Source organism: Anas platyrhynchos, chromosome 5 (genome assembly GCF_047663525.1).
Source record: "Anas platyrhynchos isolate ZD024472 breed Pekin duck chromosome 5, IASCAAS_PekinDuck_T2T, whole genome shotgun sequence".
Lineage (NCBI taxonomy): Eukaryota > Metazoa > Chordata > Aves > Anseriformes > Anatidae > Anas > Anas platyrhynchos.
This window is the reverse complement of record NC_092591.1, coordinates 53,249,645-53,277,161: the sequence shown is the minus strand read 5'-3', so window position 1 is coordinate 53,277,161 and position 27,517 is coordinate 53,249,645. Positions and strand designations below refer to the sequence as shown.

The window sequence follows — 27,517 nt, the reverse complement described above, 5'->3', positions numbered from 1 at the left end:
TAAATTGGGGAAAAAAAAAAAAAAAAAGTTCAGAGGGATTGTAAGAACTGAAAATGCTGACCAAAGCAGGAAAGGGAGCATGTCTGGCTTACTCAACCCCTATTTGGTCTTACTCAAATTATCATTAGAGACTGAGCTTTTGTAAGAAATGTTGTAAAATGGTCCTTTGTGCTAAGCTACCACCCAGAATTTAAGAATCTCCTATATAATTGGATGAACTTTGTCTTTAAAGAAGGCAGAATTTTTGCTTAGCTAACATCACGGGTCCCCACAGAAAGAGGTATATAAAGTGGTGTGTATGTAATCTTGGTGGCCAAGTCTCAACTTGGTTGAGACCTGCAGCAGGCAGGGGAGGTACAAAAGCTGTGGCTGCTGCTTCATGGTTGTGCTTGAGGCAGACTAACAGGGGCCAAAGTGCATTTGGAGCTGTAACGCCCTTCCTGTTTTATTCTTCTTCTACTGCAGACCACTGTTGCTATAGTGCTCACATTCCTTACACTTTTATCCATATATTTTATTTTTTATCTTTTTAATGTAAAACTTCAGTGACCATAGTGTCGTGTTCTGCTCATGTGCTTGTTGTTGTTACATGCTAGATGGCAGTCCCAAGTACGTATACTGATCTCCTTACGTTCTTTCCGTTCAGCTGCATGTGTGGTTTTATTTGTTGTTTTGTTTATAGCGCAGAAAGAGTTCTATAACAGTTAGTGGGTGTAGGCCTCATGTCACCGATTTGTCATAGTTATGTGTACTTCAAAACGTACAAGTCATGGGTTTCTGTCAGTATTCATAAGAACTGGGGTTGTGCTTTATTTTTCCTGGCTCCTGATCCATTGAGAATAATTTGATCCTTTTTATTGTTTCCTTCATTTGGAGTTACAGTATTAATCAAATATTAGTTGTCTCATATGCACTTGTCTGCTGCTTTCCCACATTACAAATACTTGAATGCAAAATGATGTTGCTTTTGAGCAGAGAACAAAATGTTGTTGCTATATATGGCTTTTTCTTTTCTGGCTTGTTTCATTTAACATAGAAACAGAAGTCGTCTTTTGTATTACAGAAAGTTTTATTGCTACTGTACAGTAATCATGATGAAGTGCATGCTTTTTATTATTAAAATTTCAAAATTTTTGAAATATAAATATAGTAAAATATATACGCACTCCTACCTGAGATTGGAGGACAGCCAGTACCTCTGAACAAAGACACTTGATTCCTGGTATGTCAAAGTACTTTGGAGAGACCTCAGCAGGCTTCCCACCACTGCAGAATGTAGAGAGAATGAAGTATTTCCAGTACTGCTGCTCTGGACCCAAGAGCAGCTTTTGTTGAATTAGAATTTAGGACCAGCTATGTGAGAATTCATTTACTCAGTAAATTAAATGCTTTTATGTGAGCCTGGGTATATTTAGAGCTTGGTTAAGAGGCTCTCATAGTAGTCTGAATACTTTTTTTTTCTCCATCCTATCCCTATTGTCATTAATATCTATAAATCTTAATTGAAGTTACAGAGCTGACAAAACGTGCTAGTCTGTAGTCAGCTGGGATGAGAAGTGGCTCTGGTCCTAGGCCAGCAAAGGAATCAACACTAGTTAACCAGTTCCAAGTGCACAGGATCAGTGCTTTCATGTTAGAAAGAAGATGGTCATACCTCAGAGTTAGTTAAACATGAGTAAGGAGGAAAGATGGGTAGAGGTGTCCAGTGCTCAGACACACTGTGCATGGTTCTGAATATGCGTCCATCATAATAGGCCAGCTGCTTTTTATTTAAATGCTCACTTCTCCTGGCTGCAGACTGGTTTGCAGAATTAACACTTGGAGAAATGAGGATCAGGGTATGTAATCACTGGTTGAACAGTGTCAGAGTAGATGCCAGGGAACTGCAGAAAATATTTCATTACTAATGATACAGAATTAATGCTGTTTCATTTTTTTATTGACAAGTTTGGTGATTGAGGTGCCACAGGCAAGATTCAGGTATCTCTGCAGGTGTGCATGTGTGTTTCGGGGTACAGCAGTCCTGTGACAACAAATATCCCACCTTGACTTTTGTGATTTTAGCTAACACTTTGTGTCAAGAATGCCTTTTTGGACTAATTCTCATCTGTCCTCTGGAGCTCAATTTAACTTTTACAGCAAATACCAACTCTGCTCTGCTTCCTGCTCAGAGGTGTTTGCTGAGGCTTCTGGAGGTATTAAAAGCTGCAAATCTGAAAAATATGAAGTCTTGTTTCTTTTTTCTCCTGTTTGAACTTATTGGGACACTGTGCAGGCTCCACTGACAGTGGGTGCCCTCTTCCTGCCCCTGGCTTTATCACACACAGGGTATGTTTTATCTCCTCCCCTCCCTGGTGTGGCTGAAGGCTTTTGCAAGTCGCTGCCATCTTCCTGAGGACAAAAGGCTCTAGGGAGAGACATGCTAGACTGATGAAGAGAGAGAAAGCTTTTAGATGCTGTGTTTTCTGTCAAAGAAGGAAAAACAAAAAGAAGCTAGAATAAGCAGGAAGAGTCTCCACAGACTTGACAACTGAACTTTGGAATGAGCTGTAAAGTGCTTTTTAGCTGTTCTGTGCATTGGTGTTTAAGATGGCAACTGCCTTGAAAGCTGAGCACTCTGTTTCTTCTAGTGTTCACCCAGAGCACTATGGAAGGCATGAGGGGAAAAAAGCAGTACTCACCCTTTGCTTCAAGAAATTAGAGCACTCAGGCTTAATCAGCTCGGGTCTTCTGCTTCACAGTAGAGTGCCATTTATAAGTGAACATACAAAAAAAAAAAAGAAACTCTCAATCTTACACCTGGGATGAGAAAGACTTGAAATAAATTTCAGAATTTAAACGATCGGTCTCAAGGACTCTTGGAAAAATAGTACTGTATTTAGGTTGTCCTGTTGTATGGGTTTATAAGTTCATGAACTTAATTCATTTAATAATGTTTTTTTCTCTCTGACTCTGCCTTGTGATGCTTAACATTAAGAAGAGTTCCCAGGTAGATTGCAAATATACTACTGCAGCATGCTGCATGTCTTTGTCACTTTAGTCAAGATCTTTTCCTTAGTCTTGAAATATGCTTTATGTTTTATCAGGGCTTGACAGACTTTTTTTTTTTAACCTTTTTATTATGAAAATGATTCACACCTAACGCAGCCCTAGATTCTGCTGCATTATAGTTTTGTCTAATGCTTTAAAGAGGCAAGCTTCCACACAATGAATCCACAAAAGTAAGTACAGCTATTGTAAAAATGCACAGATTATTCTGTTTAGCTAAAAGGGAAAGGAAGGGTTTTTTTGGTTGTGGGACTTATTTTTATTTTTAGGTCAGCATTTAACTGTAATCCTTGCTCCCCACCCACTTCTTTCTGTCCTTCAGAAAGAACAGTAATTCAGTTCTGTTTGTCTGGAACTTTGTAATAATGGAAAAGTATAGTTCCTTCTACAGTGAAGTGACCAGTTCCTTTCAGTAGCAATATGAATCCAAAGTAAGACAACGCACAAGAGTATTACGACCAACTTAGTAGTATAAGGATGCTATTAATTTTTTTTTATTATTATCAGTTTCTAAACAGAACCAAAATCCAGAGCATGGGGAGTGTTTTACGCAGAGCACCACTGGAAGGTGAGGATGTGGTATATGAGGTGTGCCTAGAATTTCTGTGGGGTTTGATTTTCATTAAAGCTAGTGTGATGTATTATTTCGTGTTTTGCATCCTAAATCAGGAGTTACTTGTGCTGTAATTTGAAACTTACACTCTTTTGTCAAATGTGACAGTATATAGATTTACCAGTGGTTTGGCAAATATTAGATGTGTTCCTAGAATAAGAACTTTGAGGCTGAGAGTGGCAGTTGAATTACCCAGATTCAATGAGGTTAAGGAAGCTGAAGGAACTTTGTGACTCCTTTCTTGTAAGTGATTTTTGTAAAGAGAACTTTTTCCTCTGCCATTGCTATCCTTGATAGATCTGTTATAAAAGTTAAATCATTTATCAAAACTGCCACAGCTCCCATGACCCATAAAAGAAGGACTATCAGACCTTAATTGCAAGAGCTCTGTAATTTCAGAACTTCTCTTCCCTTGTTCACCTACTCTCCGACCTTTGTGTCAACTTCTAATTTCCTTCTGTAATTGACTCTGTTTCTAGTACAGCAAACTGTGGCAGCAGACGCATCTTCCTAATATGGTGGAAGATGGAAATAACGTTGTCAAATGTCTAGCAAATTTACTTATATCTATTTAACAATCAAGCTTCTGAGGGAAAAGAAAAAAAACAAACACAAAGTACTAGTCTTAACAAGTTTCAGCTGAAAAAAGGAATGAGTATCCCTAAATCTTGAGGTTTTGGTTGTTTTTGTCTTTAATATGTAGACCAATAAGCACTTTGGCCCAAATTTGAAGATAATTAGGGCTTTAGGACAGCCATTTGGCTCAAGACTTGCTTATTCCAGTCACAAGGAACACAGCTAATAAATTGAGACGGAGCCCAAAAAGGGGAACTGGAACAGGCTCTGAGTATATTGTGTTGGGAAAAATTCATATCCAAGACGCATGCAGTAAAAAAGCTTCTACAGTGAGCTCTACCTTGGTCTTACTGTAGAAACATAGGCAAAAGTGTACTTACTGTTTGAATTGGTTTATATATACTCTAAAATAAGTAGAACAAGAGTTAGCCTTCTCTTTAGGTTGCATTCAGCTTACTTTTTAGATTTATGCATACAAAGATTTGAAGTCACATTTAGTTCTTGTTCATTCTTTGTACTTCTCCCATTTGACTAATAAAATTATAGAATGTTGTACTCACAGCTAAAATCCTCTCTTCAAGACTAAAGATCATTTAACAGCTCTATCTTTTTCCAACAGGTCTATCCTCCTCTTGTAAGATATGTACGTCAGATCAAAATATAGTAAATACCTTCAAGTAGGCTCCATTAATGACTGGAATTTTTCTTAACGAATGGTAACCGTGTGATTAAGAAAGTTAGGCATGTGATTAAAAGCCATTGGCTTGAAACTGAGATACTGCAGAGGAAAGTGTTTTAAAACAGGAGTCCTTAGAAAAATCCTGACAGTTAAATATGAAAGGACTGAAAATCTGAGTATGAGGATGAATTGTAAGGTAAGAACTCCACAGATTTCTTTTTGTCCTCCTTGAAGAGACTTGTTCCAGCACTGCCTTCCCAACTTTTCCTGCAAGTCACTGTAGTTACTGACTGATAGAGAAAATTGATTGGTTGTGTGTATTCATAAATGTCATTTACCTTATTGGTTAACCAGCATCACTAAGTCAGTAATTATAGTGCACACACAAAAAAATGGACTTAAGTTCTAATCTACTCCACTTAGAAGTAATGTTTAAGTAAATGAGTTATCAGTTCATAAGACAATGCTGTTGGCAATTATAACAACTGCAAATGACTTATTGTATATACTTCGTATATACCTAGCAGCTACAAGAAGAGAAAATATAGACGGTTCATTCTTGTGGAACTACAACTGAACAGGCCCAGTCTTACAGGACAGAAGAAGAAAGCATGATATCAGGTAAAGAACTTTTGTAACTTTTCATGTTCTACTTATGCCTGGGTTAAGGGAAACGTACCCTAATATACTGTGTCCACTTTAGACATTGTACTGTTTTCTATTCCATCAACTTTTTCTGCAGGCTACGTTTCCTGTCACTTGTTATTAAAACATTCAAGACTCTTGAGAGTAGATGCCCAAGACTAGATCTTTCCTTGCGTGTTTGAATCACGAAGGAGATATACCTGTATAACCTATTCATAATTCAAGAACAAAATTAATACCATAACTTCTGTTTTTATGTATAGATGTCAATAGAGACTGAAAAGTCTGAATGGTGAAAGTGAATAAGTCCCACCCAACTTTTTGCTCAACACAATCTCTGCCTCCACACCACCACCCCCAAAAAGTTTTCTATAACTTGCTCCTCAATAGCCACAGAGAGAGTCCATCATATTATATGTGTGTAGGAAAAAGTGGGAGCCTGTAAATACTACGTAGTCCTATGGTACCCATCAAATACAGGACTCCTTGCCTTTTCTCGATTTACTCTGTCTTGTTTTAAAATACGGCAACTGAAGGGACAGCCCTTTGTACTGGGGAAAGAACAGGTTTTTTTCCAAAGTTTAGAAGGCTGATGTATTATTTGTATCTGTCACATACGCAAGTTAGTTTGGTTTTAGCTAGGGACTGCTAAAATAAGCACTGGCCTCCACTTTCTTCTCTTTAATAACTTTTCTATCTTATGTTATTTTAACCTTTTGAGGCATGGGTTGGGGGTATGCATCCATCTAAGAAACAAGTCTACTTACCCTACTTTCTATGCCTTCACTTCTCTTCCTTTCAAGGGGTTAGAGGTCAGCAGGCACCATCCAATTGAAAACAATCATCATTTGAACAGCAGCAACAGCCGGAGATCAAGTAGCCATCACTGCTGAAACAGCTTCCTTCTGACTGGTGTTGAAACTGCTACTTATCAGCTAGATCACTTCGAAATACTCCCTGATCTATGAAGGTAAGTGAAAAGTACACATCTACAGAATTGTCTAAAATTTCACGTATCAGTGAATATTTTGCACTCCTCCATGCCTGGCAAGACAGAGTTACTATCTCAGAGAGTATTTTAGTATTGAAAGAATAGAAACACAATCCATATAACTTGTCAATACAGTAAGCAGCAAAAACAAGCCTTAGATGTTGCTTGTGTGACTACCAAAGAGTACAGGAAGTTGTTATGATTTAATAAGCAACAAAAAAGTGAGTATCTAAGCTAAAGCTGTCATACCTAAGAAACTGGCCTGCATGATCTTTACTTTCCTTAGAACAAAACATTAAAATTTTGCTAGAATTCAGTAACGGTACCTACCTTTTCTTGAGATTTGGTGTGGGGATGGTGTACTTCTATATCTAAAACTGTTTGTCGTTGATACCAACTTAATATAGGTAAGCATCTAGCATTTGGGAGTACAGTCCACAGCTATGCCACTTAACATATATGCAGTGTTGTGAGACTGTACAGAATTAATTGATAACCTCTCCTGATGCAAGTGGCTCAGCCCTAGAGGTGTCTGCCTCTCTTCATGTATTCAAGGAATGCTACAGGGCATAGTACAGACGAGACATTCAGCTTAAACTGAAATTGCACAAGGTGACTTTGGATATAGGAGCCTTAATTAAGAATGGTTTTGTCCAAGATAAAGATGTTTCCTGGTATGTACGGCATCAAGTGCCATTGTTAACAAAAATTATTTGGTATCAAAATCAATGAAGACTTGACAAAAGTCTAAAGAGAAAAGAGCTGACTCTGAAATCGTATTCTAGATACAGAAAATGCAGCTTTATATACTTACTTTTACATCCTGAATCTTCTGTCCTTGCTTCCAATCCTTTGGAGTACCTAGGGGAATCCAGAGATCTCTTCCCTTAGAGATAAATGTTAAAGTGATTAATTAGCAAAACTCCTAATTTCTCAAAAAGGCAAGGTTTCTTTAACCCTTTGGCAAATGCTAGACTGACTTTAGGAAAAGGAGGCTTGGTCCTGAGAGTTGCATCATCCACAGGCCTACCTGCTTTTAACTTTTTAGGAGACATTGAAATAGGGAGAAAATAGGAGAGGTTTCAGTGTGGGTAGATCTGCCTTCCCTAGTATGTCAGAGCAGAATCCTTATAAGGCTAGTGGCTCCTTGGAATCATAAAATGATGTTAATTCCAGTCTCTTCCTGGTCTTGCTCGTTGGCTTTTCTCCCAGTTACAACTAAAACATGATATTGAAGGCACTTCTGGAATTCAAAAGGAAAAGAATAATAGTCATTCATTTTCAAAAACAATGGCAGAGCTTTGTATGCCTGTCTTTTATGTGAGGTGTCTCAGATTTGTCCACTCCAAATTCAGAATGCTAAAAGGTGAACCAGGTAGTGTGAAAGAATGATTCAAAGCAGTGGACAGGAAAAGAGCTGTCTGTCCTCTCTAACATATATATTCCACTCATAGCAACTAACACAAGTTCTGTAAAGAAGCACTACACAACTACGGTGTTTTCTTTTGAGGTTGTTTGTTGGTGTGTTTTTTTTTGAGTTCTCCAAATACCAAAGCTGTCCTAGTCTTTCATACTGTCCTCTACATGTGCTAGTTCTCAAGCAAGTATCTTCAAAAGCTAAGGTATACTGTTTAGCAAAGGCAAATAGGTTTAACAGGTAGAGTAGGAAAAAGAAATCTTGCATTATGCTTCAGAGTGAGTTCAAGATCTATGTGTACCACATTTTGTAAATCTTTTGTCTACATCTATATTTGTCTACACTATACAAGTCACACTTTAATAGCATAGCGCTGAGAGAAATGGTTAAGAGACCAAGTTTTGATGCCTACTTTGTCTCCAAACAGGTGATAGGAGAAAGAGCATAGAAAAAAGAAGGTAGCAAGAAAATAATAGAAACATAAATAATAAATGTATTCTGTAAGTGTCGTAAGAAAGTATCAGAAGCACTGGAAGCCACTTTAGTGAGCTAGAAACGTGCATTCACGTGCCAAGCTGTGAGTCAGGTGAGATACAGCTGAAGAAACAGATTTGGTAAAAACTCAGATAGAAGAGGAGAAGTAATGCTATCAATGTAGAAATAGGATGCATGCTTTGTCCAGTATAATAGTGCCTCTTTGGCCTAAATGAAAGGTAGACATGATAATTAGATGTGGCTTGAGACATGCTGGGTAAGCCATGCAATGAGAAATAGCAGGAGAAATTAGTTTCTCCAGGGAACACATGATGTGCATTGGTCTAGCTAGGAAGCCTTGATTCTTCACTTTCTTTCTTTCTCTGCTTATAGCGCAGCTGCTCCCAGCTGTCAAAGAAAACTGCATAATAATCTCTAGGCATATCACTATAATTACTTCACATTTATTGAGGTAAGTACGAACTGACAACCAGGGAGTAGGTTAAGGTTTCTTAAGCAGACAAGAGAAAAACATTTCATACCAGCTTAGAAAGTGTTTTTGCTACTGCAACTAATGTTCAGCCTAGGATTAGTGTAGAGACTTTAAAGTGTTCTTTCTCTACGTACAGAGAAAACACTTACCTGACCGTATGATCAGAAGATAAGCAGTGATCCAGAAGGGGCAATAACATTCGTCTGTTTTGCAGTTATAGACTATAGCTTCATACACAGGCAAGGCATTGCATCTATCCCTTCTGTAGCAATGGAAAGCCATTGGTATCTAAGGATGGAAAGAACAGTTATCCAATACCTATGGTAGTTACACACAAAAACAATGCATTACTATTTTGTACTGCAGATTTAAGAAAACATATATATGAAAAAAAGATGGTATAGTTTTAGTTAACTGAATATCATTTTTTGTTGTTTTGGGTAAATACTTAATTTCTCTTAGGGATTCTTTGTAAGCATTATTTATTCCTAAAAATCAGTGGTATAATTAACAGGGACTGACCATTGTGATAGAATGTGATAACTAAATCGACAATCTAGAGAGCCCCTACAAGAAACTGACATTTTTGATAGACAAAACAGCAAGAGAGGCCCTATCCAAGGCAGAACAGGTAAAGAATTTCTCCTTCCTAGACCACAATTTACTTTCTTCAGTGCTAAATTTCTGTAGAAGATTTCTTTAAACCCTCAACCTTTTGTTCTTCTCTCATTATTTCCTGAAGAATTTTTAAGAACTCCCTTGGAAATATCATATCTAAACCCTTTTTAGATTAATAGCTTTTGTTTAAATAAACTTTCCCCTTTTCATTAAAATCACTTTGCTCTTGTTAATTAAAACCAACCTTTAGAGTATAGTAGTGATTACGGACTGATATTCTTCTCTGCATACTGAACTGGGACACCTACTCTAGTTCAGAGTGCTATAAAGACTTACAATTTAACTACAGTTTAAATGAGTTCTTAAGTCTTTTGAAATAGGGAGAACATTTTTTAACTACAACTTGCTAAACATTTTGCTGTAACTTCTGTGAAATAGGCAGTAACTAAAGTGCTAGGGACTCATTTTCTCTACTCTGAGATATCATGCTCCGAAGAACTTGAATGAAATGTGAAACTGGTTGTAAAATCAGTCAAATGGCCCTGAAGGAAAATTTATTCTATTAATAGATGTGGCTGCCATACAAATAGACTACTTTCCCCTGTCAAGAAATTAACTTTCTAGTTAATATTGCTTCTGTGCAAAACCAAACTGTACAATCCTTGTAAAACTAGAATACTTCTTGTCAGGAAAAAAAAATGTTTTATGTAAGACACAGAACTTACAGCAATTACCTAGCTATACTAGGAAGTCTTGCTTCTGAACATGGAAACTAGATGAATGCCTTAAATACTGTAACTCATGCTTTAACACAAAACCTTGCTGCTGACTTTCATTAAGTGAGTGCATGTATGCCAGCAAAGCTTACAATACATGGGTAGGGGGGGAAAAAAATTAACATCAAGCTCTTATGCTGAACCAAATAGTAGAAATGCCGCTTCAGCTTTAGCTCTGTTTTCAGACTCACCCTGCATATAATCAGGCTCATCTTATCCCTAGCTGTGGTCTAAAGATACTGAACATCAGAAGTAAAACGTTCAAAGTAGAAGCTTGATTTCATATGCTTAAATTAAGAGCATGGAGGAAGATGCTTGTATTATGGGTATGGCTAGAACATCAAGGTATTTCAGTTTAGGACAGATAATTAGTGGATGGTGCAAGTCTAGTCAATAGAGGCACTACCAGTTCACATGAGTTAAGGATCCTGTCTGTTTTGTACAGATTTCTTTAACCAGATTTACCAGCTGAGGTAAGGGGAGATTAAAAAAAAAAAGAGAGGAGGTAAAGGGGATCAGATCCGCCCCCCGCTAAAGTTGATAGCGTATTCACATATGCTCTGACGTGGCAGGATGGCCTATGGCTAGGTATGGGAAGGAGTTTGGATAGATAACACTCTGTATTTCCCACTCCTTTTTCACGTTTCTGTGTTTTCTCTGCCCCCTGCCATTCTGGAAGGTCTCGAGCAATTGTCTGTTCTGGCAATTAAAACAGTAGGGTGCAAGTGCTGTACCTCACTGACAAACTGAGTGGCCTTGAGCAAATGCCCTGGGGAACTCTCCAAAATGGCATCCTGTTGTGTTTGTCACTCTAATTAAATGCAAGTGAAATAGGCTACAAAGCACTAAGTCTCCAAAGCAGCAAAGCTAGGAAAAAAACATGACAAAGTGATCTGGGTAGTGGTCTGCAAGTGTCAACTGTAAGCTATTATATTTTAAGGTAAGGGAAAGACTTCTGTGTTCTGCTCTACATTCTTTGCTAGGAGTTTTTAATGAACAGATTAGCAGAAGGAAGTTGAGTCAGGAGGCAAAAGTGAGAGCAGTCTAAGATGAAGACGATCATTCATTTCCCTCACAAGCCCTATTTAAACTTAAGACAACACTCCTGCACCCCCTGAAAAATAAAACAAAAACAAACCACCACATCTTGCTACTCATCTACCTTCTAGCAACTGTGTTGTCCTGGCTTAGGAGTGTGTTACTAGTTGCTGTTGCAAAGCAAACAGGGTCAACCCCTGTGCTGTACTCACGTTTACAGTAGGTGCCAAATGCTGCACAAGTATCAGAACTGGTTTCATTCAGGAAGTTTCCAGCTGTCACAGTTCCTAAAGAAAGAGTAGAAAGCAAGACTGACTTTACAGCAATTAAATACAGACATCCCCCTGCCATCCTTCCCCAGTTTTATTAGTGCTGAATCTTACCCCTGCAAAATTTAGTGACTGGTTTAGGGATCAGAGTTTCTGAACGTTGGGAATTGGGCCTTCGTGCTGCTCCTGTTGCCCTAGGGCTGGAGCAAGCTTCTTATAGGAATTCTTCTGACATAGAGCTAATACCATGGGATCCATTTAAAATGCCTAAAGTCATTTTCCATTCAAATTGCTAACTCCTCTTTTTTATTAGGTATGTTTTCAAAGATAGCTTTGTGTACGACTAAACAATTCATCATTTTTTAGTATAGGAAAGAACTTTTTAAAATACAGATACTTACAGCCTAAGCAGTAGTTTTCACTTAGAAATGTGTTTGCAATATGTTCAGCTTCTTCACTAAGACTTACTAGAAAGTGGAAATACAGACTCATTTATCACAATCTGAAATTCTAGTTGTTTCTTTAAATGCTGATTTTTGCAAAGGCTTTAATTCCCCATATGGAGGCACTAAGCACCAGCCCATTTTGTTCCTGGCAAAACTGGGGGAAAAGCTTATTTCAAATTTCTAATTAAAATTCTTTCTTGCTGCATAAGGAGCCCTGATGGGATTCCTCAGGGTAGTTGGATGGGTTTCTGATTGAATTACAACTGGCCTGATTGTGTGAATATTTCATTTAAATGTTCTGAACTGAAAACAGCAATTAGTGACAACCTGAATAATAAAAAGCACTACTTTACCTTCAATCCTCTTTTCTCCCACAGTTGATTCAAATTAGATGCTTAGTCACTAGAAAAACAACAAACAAACAAAAAAATGAAGCAGGAGTCAGCGCCTGGGAAGAGAAGTCAACAACCATCACCCAAAAGCCAGAAGTACTGTGGTTGGAGGCGATGACTGCGTACATGACACTGTTGCTGCAGAGCTGCCATCACGAAGCATGACTGTGCTCCTGATCTTTCATTTATCCAATAACCTGTGCTAACTTTGGTTTTGATCCAATCTCACCTCAGGTAATTTCAGTATACATTCTCATCTTGTATTTATTGATACTGAGTTTTTCACTGTAGAACCATACTGCCCATAGGTTCACTAGGACAAACTCAGTTAAAAATTCTGAAACAAATGTATTTGCGAAGACATTTTTTGGGTGAATTGCCCACACTTAGAAATAGGAATTTTGGCTAGGGCAGTTAGACGTGATCCAGCTGTATATAATTCCCTGGCTGGATTATAAATGCTTGCTAAAGCATACAATCCCTTGAGCTGCTACACAATGTGCTATTCTGGAGGGAATGCAAGAGTTGGAGAGGTGTTACAGCTAAACTAAATGCTGGGAGTTGACAGGACATGCAGTTTCTTTTGACTTGTTCTTGAAAACCACTACTAACAACTATGACAGGTTCTGTATCTGTAGTTGATTAATAGAACTTTTCTGAATGGCAGAAAATAATTTTAATCATTAGTGGAAAAGGTTATCATTAGTAGTGATCCACAATGTTAACCACAAGCTTAAATTGTCGATTTGATTATCATAATTGTAACAGCACAGTGACTAAATTGGGATCAGTTATTAGTAGGACTAATATGCTCCTATTACGGAGTTTTCAATGGCTATATCAATACCCACAGATCAGAATAAAAACTGTCCTTGTCAGAAACAGCTCAAAATAAGCTAGCAGAGCTATATTGGCTCAAAGAACAGAGCTAGTAAGAATGACAGGAAATAAACTCACAAATTATTTAGTCTTCTGCAACAGCCACAGTGAATTCACCTGTAGAATGGAGTCAGCACAAAACATCGCACAAGAATCAGTACTACAAGTCTCTGATACAAAGATATGGACTTATTCTGCTAACTGCAAACTGTTCAGGCCCTGTCTGTCCCTTGTCACCCATGAAGAACATCTTTCACTATGCCTGACTTGTATGGTACTACCTCACAAACAGATTCTTCCACATAAAAATGAGCTTTCTCTTTACTTAATTTCAAGTGTTTTCAAATTGTTTTTAACCTGAAATGTATCAAAATTGTATTTAAAGATACCATTCTTCTTTTGGAGCTTTCTTCTCAGTTGTAAAACTCTGCATATTATAACAACAATTTATCATTAAAATTTGAAAAATATTCTGCATGTCTTCTTAAATTTGTTTTTTTTTTTTTTTTTCTCCTACAGGATAAACTTTACACACAAATGGTGTTTATAAAATATTTCCCCTCTTGTACAGCTTTTCATGCTTCTATCCTTACAGTAGGAGCAGTTCCCTTAAATGTATTCTGCCTGAATTTCTCATTCTAGTTTAATTTTCAAACGAATTCAAATCTGAAAGTAAAACACAGCTGAAAACAGTATGTTTTGCACTTAAAAATAATTGTAAGAAGTTCTCACAATAAACAATAAGCTTACAGTTTACAGTGAGGTGCATCTGGAGTGCTATATCCAGTTCTGGGTGCCCCAACACAAGAAAGATGCAGACAGAAAAGAGTGCTGCAAAGGGCCACTAAGATAATAAAGGTCACGCAAGCTGAGGCTGAGGGAGCTGGGCCCGATTATGATGAAGACAAGGGATGGCGAGATCTTATTAATATGTATAAATACCTGATGGGAGCATGTAAAGACACTGGAGCCACACTCTTCTCAGTGGTACCCAGTAGGAAGATGAGAGATGAAGCAGGTAGTCTAGAGAGCCTGTGGAATCTTCATCCTTGGGGATACTCAAAACCCAATGACAGTCCTGTGCGACCTGCTCTAGCTGAGCCTGCTTCAGGAGCTGGGGTTAAACTAGATGATCTCCAGCAGTTCCTTCCACCCTCGGTTAGCTTCCAATTCTAGGATACCTGCCAGATGGAAAGCATGCTGTGCATGAGCTTACACCAACATTTCATATTGTTATCAGTTGAAACCCACTACTCCCTCGCAATCCCCTAAAAGGTACATAAAGTACAGGGAGAGGGAGCAGGCAAGGTACAGCGGGCAGACAGATCGTTGCCTTGCTTTCCAAAAATGACCCTGACATCACTACCAAACTGAGTTTTACTAGCCTGTACATGGGCTCATACATAAAGAGGCAAAATTCATCTTTACATAGATGATGAAAAACTTGAACCTGCATGCTTAAACGTTATGAAACACTCTTTACTGTGCCACACATTTTAGCTTTTCTACAGAACAGTTTTACAGAGTCCATATCCCCCCCCATTCTGTTTCTGATCCCCAAGATTTTAGATAAGACCTTAAGACCTTAAAAACATGCTGATCAACTGCGTAAGCCTACAGCCTTATGTCCAGAGCGAGACAGTTTAAAGATCTGCCAATTTTGTTTCTCATATGAAAAACGTTTCCATCAGCTTTTATATTTAAGCTATTACAAAAGAAGTTTAGTTTTTTGGAAACACAGCAGAAACCCTGACATTTTTAAGATTAAAGCATTTTGGTTTTGGTTCATAACAACATGTCTAAATTAAACTGATTTTAAAAGTTCCATAACATTTATAAGAGGTCAAATTAGGTTGACAAATTCTGATTTTAATTAAAACCAAAAGAATTTGAATTCCAAGACCTCAGTTTTCCTACATAATTTCCATTTTACAGCAAGACTAAACCACTTTTATTTTTAATTGGAAGTCTAAGAAAATACCTTTTTAGAAGTAATAGAACTTCCCACTAAACAAAAAGCCTGTAGTTCAGTCCCATTTCTTTTATAACAAAGGCTGCTGCATTTATGACATTAGATTGCTGATTTTAAAACCTCCAAACAAAAGTGTAAAATTACTATAAATCATCATTTCAACAATTACCAAAAGTATCCTGCATATGAGTATGTACAATTAGTTATTGTTTAAACCCGTATTTCTTGCACCTCTCCATTTGTTACAGTACTCTGTTTTCTAGTTGAATTTAGACTTCTCAGAATTGCCAAACATGCAGACCCTTGTTTACTCTAGACTAAAGTCTCTCCAATTCCACATGACTACAGTTCTTTCTATCTAGTAAGCGACTCTATCACTACCACAAGGAAAAATCTGTTTGTCTATACAGGCAGACAGCAGGTTACAGGTACAAAAGAAGCAAGCTGGAGAGCCTGCTTTGTCTTACATGCATCAGGCACACAGTTGATTAGACTTTAGATTGTAGCATTTTTATGTGTAGGAATGAGTCAGAGCCAGCTGGAAAGCTGTATTTCCAGAGCCCAGTTGGAAGTTCTAGTGCCAATACTTAATCAGACGTGCTCTATTTATACATTGAAAAGATAGCTTAAAACTAGGCAAAATGACTGTGTAAAAAAAAAATAAATTAAAAAATCAAAAGCTTACACAAAGTTTTTGTTCTTTTGTTACAAGTAAGGTATTTACTCATAGAAGAGTAGGTAATTTAAGAAGTAAAAATGAAACGAGAAAAGGTCATCACATGTTCTTCATTTCTTTGCTTCCCTAACATACGAAACTAGTCTTGTTAGAAGGAACATTTATATCAAATGCTGACCTCTCAAGGCTCCGGAATGCAGTACAAACATTTTCAAAGTTTCTAATGCTCTGTTAGCTAGGTTCAAACAGGGTCCCAGATATTCAAACACTGCTTTAAAGAGAAACCCACAGTTTGGATCCTCAAGTTCCCTTGCTCAGCTCCTGCTCTGGAGCTGGTTAAACTTGTGTGGCACTGTATTTCACCACTAGACAGGCACAGTGCGGCACAGGTGATGCCCTGGTAGTGATTACACTGCTTGGTGTCTAGCACTGGGGCGTCCTCTACACTAGGCACTTTTCTTTCTAGCTTGAAGAATTACCCAAGCAGATGATTATGGTTAGAATATTCTAGCTATCTATGACTTCTCACAAAACACATGCTGATTAAGATGTTCGCCTTTTCCTCAGTACCCCATTATTGGGGTAATCATCTGTGCAATTCAGTGAACAGAACTGGTCACCTTTCTCTTAAGAGAAGGTACCAGATCTTCTACTGTGGCCCAGCAGCTGTGTAAGTCAGTGCATTTCAAACACCTCTGTCCTGTCCTGAGGACAATTTCTATTCACACTCTCTTCCTACCCATTCCTCAGGGCATGCAGCCCTTACGTGCAAGATAATTCCTCTCCCTAGAGCCAACATGGACACCACCTGTTCTGGAGATCTCAGTAGGGACTGTGTTTTCCAGCTGTGCCCTTGATCTCTGTCATGGTCTTCCAAAAGAATAGTTTATTTACTTATTTCATAAACAAAACAGCAGCTTTTGACAAGATAGAGACATTAGATGGGAAAAGGCTAGTCTCCTGCTATCTTAGACACTTAACCCATTCCTACTTCAAACCCCACAGCCCCTACTCTGCCAGCTGCAAAACACTCCTGAACACTTTGTAGAAGACTAAATGCAGCAGAACAAAATTGTGTTACAACCACCACCAGTTTCCAAGCACCTGCAATAAGCAGTGAGTCACGTGACAATGCCCAGATAGCTCAAGGAAAACAGATCAGACCTGGTCCCTATCAGTCTGACTTTGGAGCAAAACTCAGCAAGCGGGCAAAGAGTTGCAGCTCAAGTCCTGCTCAGCTTGTGGCAACTGAAAACTTTGTCCAGAACAAATTATACCCTTACCTCGGGAGAGCACTGAGACCCAGGACCCTATGTAGCCAACAGACTGCAGTACGCTGCTAGTGCAGCAGGACTCTGGGTGAAGGGGTAAGATTACATGCTATAGAGTGCACTCCATAAACATTTGACAAAACAACAATGCCAATAAACTTTCAAAGAAAGAACCATTGCAACAATTACCACTCAGGAGTTTTATGATTTTGAGGAGATTTGGTACATGCTCATACTGCCCTACAAGGCTGCACAAAGCAGTTTATTATTTGATAAATTCAATGAGGACCCACAACTATACAATGACAGAGTAGTGACAGGAAAGAAAGCGCAGAGGTAAGGCACCTCAATCTGTACTGATCCTACATGCTGCAGAATCTGCAAGAAGAATCAGAATTGCTTGAAGCCTTTTCAAAAGACTTCAAGATATTTAATTTCTAAGCTACTTCAGAAGTAGACATAGGACTGTAGAAGAGAATCCATTACCATATGTCCACAGACTAACTCTAGACAAACCTATTCAAGATTTGCTTACTTAGGAGCCCTCAGACATCCATGATTCCTCCAGCTGTTATTTTAATACAAACTGGTAGAGAAGATGAAGCCCTGATACAGTTCAATAATCCCTGGAGTTCATTTAATCGAATATACTTTGTTTTGAAAATATTACAGAAATTCCAGCAAAAAATAAGTGTCCCATGCAATTAAACATGGCACATACTGTTTATGCACCGTACAGATACTGGTGTGCCCCACCATTCAAATAAAGACAGAGCAGCTCTACCTCAGTTAGTGCACAGGGAATGAAAACACTAACATTTTCTTCTAACTAAAACAAAAGAATCTTATAGTGCTTTGGAGCAGGGATATACTCGATTCCTTGGTTTTAGAAGGTAAGTCTGAAAACTACCCGTTAGGATGCACATCACCAAGTAAGCCTGGCAAACTGCATATACCTAAAAATATCAGTTTGTTCCTATAGTCAAATATGGATTTTATTATATTCTAGTTGATGTGTCTCATCATACTGTAGCTATAATGCATTTGATACAGCTTATAATATAAATCAACTTTATGCATTTTTCCAAGTAGGATTCTTTTTTCCTTGTAATTAGTAATAAAAGAATTGCTTTTTACGGGTTAAATTGTATTTACATGGATTTCATTGACAAAGGAAAGCCTTTCAATTTCAACATCCATAACGATGTTATGGATGTAAGAGCTGAAAACAAGAAAAAAACATGTTTACATGCTAGAATGTCTTTCCTAAAAGTACAGATTTGATAATGGTTTTAGACAAGAGAAGTGAAATCATATCCCAAGGGCACATGAACTGGCTTTCAGTGTTTCCTTAATTTTTGGAAGACACAGACAACAGCAGATCATGATGCATAATACTTCTCAAATTATCTTAATGTTTAGATGATATTGGATTCTTTATTAATAGCTGTCACATGCCTTATATGCTTGAAATCTTCTGCTGTATGCAACAGTGAACATTTCAGACAAGACTGCTTAAAACCTGGAGTCCATTCCAAAAAATAAAAAAAAATAAAATAAAAAACCCAATCTAAAAGGCCTAAACTTACTGAAAACCCACCAACAATCTAAAACAGCGTGACCTGCTCTTCTGACTGTGAGTAAATTGCCTTCTTAGTATGCTGTTGTGTGTTTTTTACTTCAAAAAAAATGATTGGAGTGTTCCCAAATAGCTTTTCAATTATAACAGAATTCTTAGTCTAGTAGCTTAGAGACTGTAGGTTAAGAAAACACATTTATTACAGAAGACCTTGAATGCAGTAATTAAGTGGCACAAATGAATCATAACTAGATGAAATATCAGATCAGATTGCATGCACACAACTGTATTCCTGTTCCTATACACACCATACTACACACGTCTGCCATAACTGAGTAAATTTGCTCCATGCCACAGCAGCTCTCAGCAAGAGCACTTCTATAGAAGTTATCCGGGAAACCAACACCACGGAGTACACTGATCGTGGCTGTGTTTGCTTTGCACTCACAGGATGCACGTCTTGGTGAGTGTACCCGCAAAGCACATCACCTGTGAAGTGCTGATGTGACCAGGAATGCTGCATGGACCTGTGATTAGTACAGTAGTCTCAGGAGTCCTGACCTCTACTGCCTGCTCTTTAATTAAGATTTATTATAGTAACTGTCAGAGCCAACCAGAAACAGGGTGCTCCTTTTTGCTGAGCACTTTAATACACAGTAACTGAGGTCATTTCTGTATAAGGACACTCAGGAGAGAGCTAAACTGAATTCCCAAGGCTTTACATTTAAAACAGACTAGATGCTATAGATGATCATTTTGCAATACATTTATTTTAGTTCAATTAGATTAATTCAGGCTGACTGTAATATTGTTATCTGCCAGTATGCTATCGCCACAAAATACTCTAATGAAAGTACAGTATATATAATCAAGTTCCTTCCCAAACACAGCCTATAGTTGCAGCCAAAGGATTGTTACCAGATTTCAAGTGAAGAACAGATAATAGGAACTGAGGGTCTATTTTTTTTTTCCAAAGAAGCAGCAGAAGCACTAGGGTTTTGTTGCTGACACGGCTGTCACTTGCGTACCACATTGCCAATTTTCAACCAACAAAACACTGTGCTAGCAACAGCTTACAGTACAGACTGGGCCATATTCTTTAAAATTCAACCCAAACATCCCTTTGTAGATATGCCCTGAAAAAGAATAGCACAGAGGAAGAGGACAAAGAACCACGGCTGCAAAGGGAACACGCTGTTATGTTAGGTATCACGATAATTTTCTTTTTCACCAATCTTGTATGCCCCCTATTTCATTCTTTTTGCTAGTGGTTACACAGCACGACACCAATTCAGAGCCTCATGTCTTGCTGCCACAGTTCTGGCAGGAGTGCAAATTGCGTCACACTTCCCAACAAGCCTTGGCATTCTCAGAACACAACTTTCCCTCACAGGGGGCTTAGAAAATAAGGTGCCCTGCCTTCAACTCAGTACTGAAATAGAGCATCATCTTTCTGTATATAGGAAACATAAGTTCAAGCCCATATAGGAAATATATGTATACACACACATACATGTACGTATGTAGGAAACATAAATTCAATCCCAAGTAAAGGTATGAATCCAATTCTCCTCCATATGTACTCATATGTACTCTAAGTACTAAGTTTCAGGATATTCAGTGACATCTCAACTCCACCTTTAGAAGTGCTTTCACTTGCCATAAAATACCGAAATGCGAACCGACAGCAGCGTATTCTGAACAACTCTTCCAACAATCATATGAGAGTAATATTCTTGTCTTGCTGCATCTTGTGAATTCAGACTAGAGAGGCAGAAACATAGTCACTTGACCATGAGACATTTTGGAGCAGTATACCATCTCCTGAGCAATTTATCTGTCTTTGTATGAAATTAAACAGAGAAAGAATTGTAGTTTTGGTCTTCCCCCAACCATTCATATGTTCTATGTATTGCCTGTTGAGTATAAGTAAGGCACTGGTGCCCATCTTTACTTTTTGAGCAGATCTAATTAACCAGGTTTATGGAATTAGTTTTGGAAGCAAATTCACAGCTGTGAAGTCAGATGGGATATTTCTCTAAACCCTGAGGTTAGATTACTTGATCTGGAAAGAATATTTCAAGAAAGCTTTGATAGAAAGCTCACTTGTGAATTTTCTGGTTTGTGTGAATCCATTAGTATTCTGACTTCCAATATAAATGCCTTGAAAAGTTACCCTAGATATTAACAGGCTTTCCTTAAAACAAAACAACAACAAAAAAACACAACTCCAACAGCTACTTCAGAATGATAGACAGGTTGTAAAATATTATTCTGATGATAAAACCATGCAAACCAAGTTTATTTCCCTCCTCCCCGCACAAACCATAGCAAAACAAGCAAAGCAAGCAAAAATCTTAATTTTTCTCCCACAACACAACATAAACTTGATTTGTAGCGATTTCATTTGGTTCAAGTTTACTTGCTTTCATTATTCAAAGGTGCTTATCAAGCTAAGCAGCTAAAGAATATGGGAAGAAGTTAAGAACTACAAAACTGTTTGACCTGAAGAACAACTGAACCTGACATCTCATGATGAACATCATTTAAAGAATTTTCTGTTTGCTTAAGAGCAAAACCCTCAGTACGCATAAGTTGGCATCGCTCACTGCAATGAACGCTCATTTGCATCATCTGAGACTACAGATTTCTGCATTTCTGAGCTCCGCTATTACCAACAGGGTAGTTGCCCACCCTCCATCATGGAGGCTGCATTGCTCCAAGTGTCAGTAAAGACCTAATGAGATACATCCAGTCTCAGAACGTTTAAAATCCAGATTAATCTCAGAATGCAGATGGAGGATAAACCCAAAGCTTTATTTGTTTCTTTTAAATTCGTTAGGGTACTCTGTAATTCCACCAACATTTGAACAATGCAATTGAACAGATATAGAAAATACAGGGGGGAAAAAAAAAGTTTTTGGTTTAATTCTGAGTACTGCAGTGAGAATGAGGCTTGGAGTGAGAAGCACACATACAGACTTATTTTATGCAAATTTAAACTGCACTTTTTCATCTCTAATTTAACAAATCTGAGGACACATGAAGAACAATGTTTCATACAAAATACTCAAAGCTTCCCAAATGTACAAGCAACCCTGAGGAACTCCAAATGTCTAGATCTTGTTTAGCCCACGGAGAAATGAACTCAGCAATTCTGCAATTTTTGTGCATCCTCCACAAACACACTTAATCAGATCCTTTCTGCCCTCTTGAACAGAACATTTTCTATTACTACTGCTTGGATCTACAGCTAATATATACTGTGTCCCTCTCCCCTCTTAAAAGCAATATTACGTTCTTTGTCTCAAGGAAATGATTAAATCATGTAATCAGTCACTCTGATGACCAGGGAGAAAACCATGCTTAACATATCCTTCTGCTGTAGCTCACACAACATCCTCCCGTAGGCTTTTCTTGGATTATGAGATACAGCATGTGGCAGTGCCACTTCTGACAGCTTTTGGCAAGTTTAATTTATCCCTGCTGGTGACCACTTCGCCTTCTTTTAGGTGGAAGCTAGAGCTAGGACCAAGGAGGCCTCTTTTATTGTTTTGCTACGGGTAGTCAGCATTCATCAGGCATATCTCTGTTTCCAGATTTCCCTCATTAAGACCACTTAATGCCTAAATTCAAAGACTAAAAGCTACTCCAAACTTATTAGCAGTTCTCCATAAATTGACACAAGAATTGAATGCTACTCAAGGGATTATACAGATATCTGCTATTAAAAAAATAAAGAAGAGTTAAATGAAGAGTAAAAGAGATACAAATACAATTGATTCAGCAATGAAAGGCTGAAAATACAACTATTAAAGCAGCTAAGTAATGCAAATGCCTAAAAAGTATATTAGCAGACGTGCTGATCACTGAGTTTACTTTTAGTGAAAGTTCACTATGTCAGAAGTATCATCTTCCCTTTTGAGTTAGAATTTTCTGTATGAAACAGCATCTAAACAAAAAACTGCATAAGAAGTGTTCCTGATAGCTGTTTTTCTTTTAAATAAAAGATAAAATACATGGGAAACATCTGACCTGATTATTATGCTGAGAGACAGGGAGAAAAGGACTGTGACAGAAAGGTTGGACTTGATGATCTGAGGTTGTCTCCAACCTGGGCTGTTCTGTAATCGATTCTATGAATCAAAAAGTGTGTTAAAATGCACTGTGTGTATTCAGTGGTTCCAGTTATGCTCACATAAAAGACAACAACATCAACAAAAAAGAACAACTTACAGCACACGGAAGCCCTTCCAAAATCACTGTCAAAAATCATCTGAAGACTTCATGATACTAGGATGGCAATCAAGATGTACTGACAGCAGTTCTTCCTGGTTGTGATGACCAAAGAAAAACTCCAGTTTAGGTCTATACCCAAATTTTCATAGGATATCTGCACATGAACTTTAACCATATTTCAAGACAAAAGATGTCTGCTGCTAACTTCTATGAGTTTTTAACCATATGCAATTAAACATAGATTCGCAGCTGAGTGATTTTTGGGATCTACTGGTTGAGAAATCTCAAACTTTATATGCAAGTCTGTCAAGAAGATAGTAAATTTTGCCAAGCTCACACTTCCTGATGATATTTTAGATTTTCTGATCCCAGAAAGAGTCAGGGTCAGCAGTCTGTAAGTGTAAGTAAAACTCTAAACTAATGCTGCTGGCACAGAAGGCACAGGACCACAAATCTCAAAAATAAGTTTATTCAGGATTTGTTTTGCAACTTTGAGGAAGAGGGCAAGCTCTGTAGTTACTCAGTTTCAGCTACCCTTTTGCAAGGTATTGCAATAAAATTTTAATTTCCCTTTTAAAGCCTATTTACATAACTGGCCGTAGATTATGTTTATTAAAGAGAAAAGGTATATAAACCCAGAAATAAACATTGCTCAACCCCCTCCTCTTTTTGTTTTATATAGCAAAATTAGAAGTGTGACTCAATAATTACACTCTATGCAATTGCTAGGAGGTTTTTTTTATAAATCCTTTGAAACTACCAAATTGAAGCAAGCACTGAGCAAAAAAAAACACAGCACTCAAAATGGAAGGCTTTTTTTTTTTTTTTTTTTTTTTAATTAATAGGAAAACTGAATGGTAGGGCTATTTTCAGCTTGTCTAGCAATATTTGCAGTGATTTAAAAGTAAAAAGGAAAGGGAGGTGAAGCATGTGTTAGAGAGAGGCTGTAAGAATTAGAGCTATATTAGAGTCCTTCATCCAATTAAGCACATAACTTGGGGCTGAAGTTTTCATCTGGAGAAGTTGGTTTGTTTAATATCAAGAGATCAGAAAATGTTATTGCGAAGAGACCTCCCCCCCTCCCCCAATGCTATAGTGCTATAACACTATATTCCCTGAGATACATACAGATCTGTACACTGAGATAGATTGTTTCTTCTCCTCCAGTTATTTAAAGCTGTATTCAAATCATATATTTTCAGCATCAATTTTAATTCAGGCTGATGATGATAATCTCCCTGAGTTCTCTGACCTTTCCCTCCAGGAACGTTTCCCTGTTATACCCTAGGGACTAAAAGGGACAGGCCATTACAGAGCCAGGACAAAGTGCTTCTTTAGAGCTTGGTGCCTGAATCAGCAGTATGCCAGCTTAACGAGCTGACACAAATTATTGTGCCTTTCTGGAAACAAGTGGCCTTCTTGTCTCAGGAGACCAATGTGAAATGACATATTGAGGCAGTACTGGCATTTCCATCATCACTGTTGCCAAGGCTTGAGCTTAAGAAGGACAAGGGTACAGCTGATCTAAACAGCACGCAGCATCAGTACATAAAACCATGAGAAAATTGCCAGGTCATAGCAATGAGACATCACTTTGACCCCATGTGAGCCACAGGTTAAAATGACTAAAGGAAGTTCGTAAGGAAAGCACATTTGTTACATAAGCCTTTATATGGGGCTCTGTCTCTTCTCTCTGCACAGGGCTTGAACCAAGAATAAAGCCTGGGAAACAAGCAAAGACCAGGAAACAAAAGAAAAAAAAAAGACAGACAATTTTCCGATATTCACCCCTGCTTCCTCCACCCCACCTCCTCCATCACCTGCTTCTCTACATATCTCAGTCCAGGTAGGGTGTGCTACCAGAGGAAGACAAAATACATTTCTTGGATGATAACCCTGTTAACACCAGAGTCTTTTGTCATTTCAGCCCAGTGTCAGTAACTAACACTTACCAGCCTACAAGATGCTGAGCACCTGGTACAGCATCCTATGGGTATCCCGTTGAGCACAAGCAGTTGTGCTATCAGTACCAATGCATAGAAGAAGTTAACTTCAGTGCAACAGCTATATTAGGTATCAATGAGCTGCAGGTATTCAGATTACCCCAAGGGCCATGTGGGCGAGAGCCAGCTTCTTTGTGCCAAAAGGCTCTTTAAGGCAAGGAAGCTTAGCATACGAATAGGAAAACCTCAGTTGGATCCATTTTGGTTTTATGCCAGTGTGCCTTTACTGGTAGGACAGAACACAGGAGAGATGGAAGAAAGGAAGAGAAAATATAACATGAGCTGGAATTCATACATCAGCTCCCAAGTAGTTTTAAGGTTATTCTTTTTCCCCTTTGCCCCATTCCCCACATGACTTCATTCAGAGAAACACGTAACACCAGAACACGGGGGTTCTGCTCACTGTGCACAGCCAGATGCTGTTTGACATCATAATAAAAAAAAACCAATAAAAAATCCCTACAACCCCACAAACACCAATCAACCAAGGTGACTGGAGCAGGGAAGCACTCTTACTGTAAAGAAATAGGCATTATGGTTAGCTTTGAGCAAAGTCTCTGAGGCCTCCAACAGGCACAGTGCAATGCTTACAATCCCAGAAGCATCTTCAGTTTCTGTCTTCCTTTTTTTTCAGTCATTTGGTGAGATATGAGCGAGGAGGCTGCTGAGAAATGGGACAACTGAACAATTTTTATTCATCAGCTCCCTGTTCGGCCATTTTGGTTCTCAGTAGATGCTGCCAACATCTACTAGTTACAGTCTGTCTTGGGTAAATATGGGAAAAAGACACATTTTAGGAGTCTAATCTAAATTCAGCTCACAGCAGAGATGTATTTCTCTGCAGGCTGCTCTGGTTCATTCCAACATGGCAAGCCCTACTGAAAATGGCCACTGTCCTCCAGCTGCATTTCGCTCCTCCAAGGTCTCAGTGCTGACAGATACTTCAGCACGGCTCTTGTTCTGAAGCTAGTGAGAAATTAGTCTTCTGCTATTTGCAAACAGTAAATTCATTCCTTGCTATTTCGCTTGGTCCCTGCTGTCTCCTATGTGGTGGTTCCCCAGCACTTATTGCAAAGTGTGAGACAGTAATTCTTCATTTAAAATTATGTTTATCTCACTCTAAGCGTGGTCGGTACTGTACTGTGAACACACACAGCACTCTGCAGAACAAGGGAAGAGAATTGTCTGTTCTGTCTGGCACAGATCAAAAAATTCAAAGTATGAGGAACAGAATAACAGTAGAAACAAGGGAAGCCAGAGCTGCACTTGATTTCAGTTCAGATTTTGCTTGTACCTGCAACCAAAGCTGCAATTCAGCTGCATTCCTCTGTGCAAAGAAAGGATTTACTGACACAGAACAGCCAAGTAGTTTGTATCTGCACAACAAAGTTTGTATCTTTAAGAAAAAGCTAATGGGGGTATTGGAGGCAGTCCAACTGTGCTACCTTGGCACCCTACACAGGCCAGCATACACTGATCAGCAGGCAGAGCACAGCAATAGACTAACACGGCCATGCTGCCGGTACCTAACTAGCACAGGTAGCTCTGTACCGTCAATGTACTTAACGTGCTTCAGCCACAAAGTTTGACGCGGAATGGAATTAAAACCCAAGCATAGCCAAATCTAAGATGGTTTTACCTGTCCAGGACTAGCTTCACAGGGAAAGTGAGGACAGCCATAGATTTGATAATGCTGGTCAGAAAGTGTTTCCATGAAACGTTTCAAGAGAACTCACTGACTCAGTTTGTCCTGTGGGAAAAGCTGAGTTTCAACCTTCCCCCTCTGCTCCTTCCAATTTGCATCTTGAAAAAAAATTCCAAGTCATCTAAACACTGTTTTGATGTTTTCAAAAATGAGGAATTATTCTTTGGTATAGAGTGATTGCTTTGAAATTGAAGCAGTTAAAACTTAAGTCAAATATTTGGCTTCAGCTGATAGTTTGCTTTATACTTTTCATACAAAAACTTCAAACAAGACAAAGTCTCAGTTTGATACAGGAATCTCTCAAATCTCTGGCTTTCTCATCCCATAATATCCAACCCTGTTCTCCTTGTCAGTAAAAAATAAAAATAATAAAAAAAATCATCCACAGCAGCATTGTTGAATCACTGTACCTTGGGGAAGGATCCACACAGACGCACAAACACAGAAGTAAACTGTGGCAAATGGAAGAAAGGCTTCTATTGCCCTGGTTTGAATGGAGATAACTTGAAAGACGAGTCTTAAAAAACATCATAAGGAGTGAAAAGTGGTGGTTACAAGAATAAATGCAGTGAATGAAAGGAGCAAGATGTACATTGGGAGAGTGGGAGGGTTGAAAACAGAGGAATGCATTAAAGAAAGTTCCAGCTGAAGCTCTGTGTCATTGCCCAAGGTAAGAGCTATTCTGGTCTGTACACTGTTTAATAAAGGAAGATCTCAC

At 38.4% G+C, this 27,517-nt stretch overlaps 2 long non-coding RNA genes across 13 annotated transcripts in view; one reads left to right on the top strand and one right to left on the bottom strand.

The window, feature by feature from the left end:
- Window positions 1-13,824, top strand: part of LOC101801204 (uncharacterized) — a 39,460-nt gene extending 25,636 nt beyond the window's left edge. The window contains exons 6-9 of the long non-coding RNA XR_011809787.1: window positions 3,556-3,616; window positions 4,857-5,537; window positions 6,365-6,531; window positions 12,461-13,824. This is a non-coding gene — a long non-coding RNA (uncharacterized lncRNA). The remainder of the gene's footprint in view (window positions 1-3,555; window positions 3,617-4,856; window positions 5,538-6,364; window positions 6,532-12,460) is intronic.
- Window positions 1-27,517, bottom strand: part of LOC106017018 (uncharacterized) — a 258,004-nt gene that overhangs the window by 6,071 nt on the left and 224,416 nt on the right. Inside the window, exons 5-11 of one of the 12 annotated variants that reach the window (XR_011809797.1) lie at window positions 14,297-14,535; window positions 13,433-13,471; window positions 12,437-12,485; window positions 11,581-11,655; window positions 6,329-9,224; window positions 2,682-2,733; window positions 742-1,266 (exon numbers count right to left, since the gene is read on the bottom strand). This is a non-coding gene — a long non-coding RNA (uncharacterized lncRNA). Of the gene's footprint in view, window positions 1-741; window positions 9,225-11,580; window positions 11,656-12,436; window positions 12,486-13,432; window positions 13,472-14,296; window positions 14,536-27,517 lie in introns of those variants that run through there. The other 11 variants (XR_011809798.1, XR_011809796.1, XR_011809795.1 and 8 more) reach the window with 11 other exon arrangements.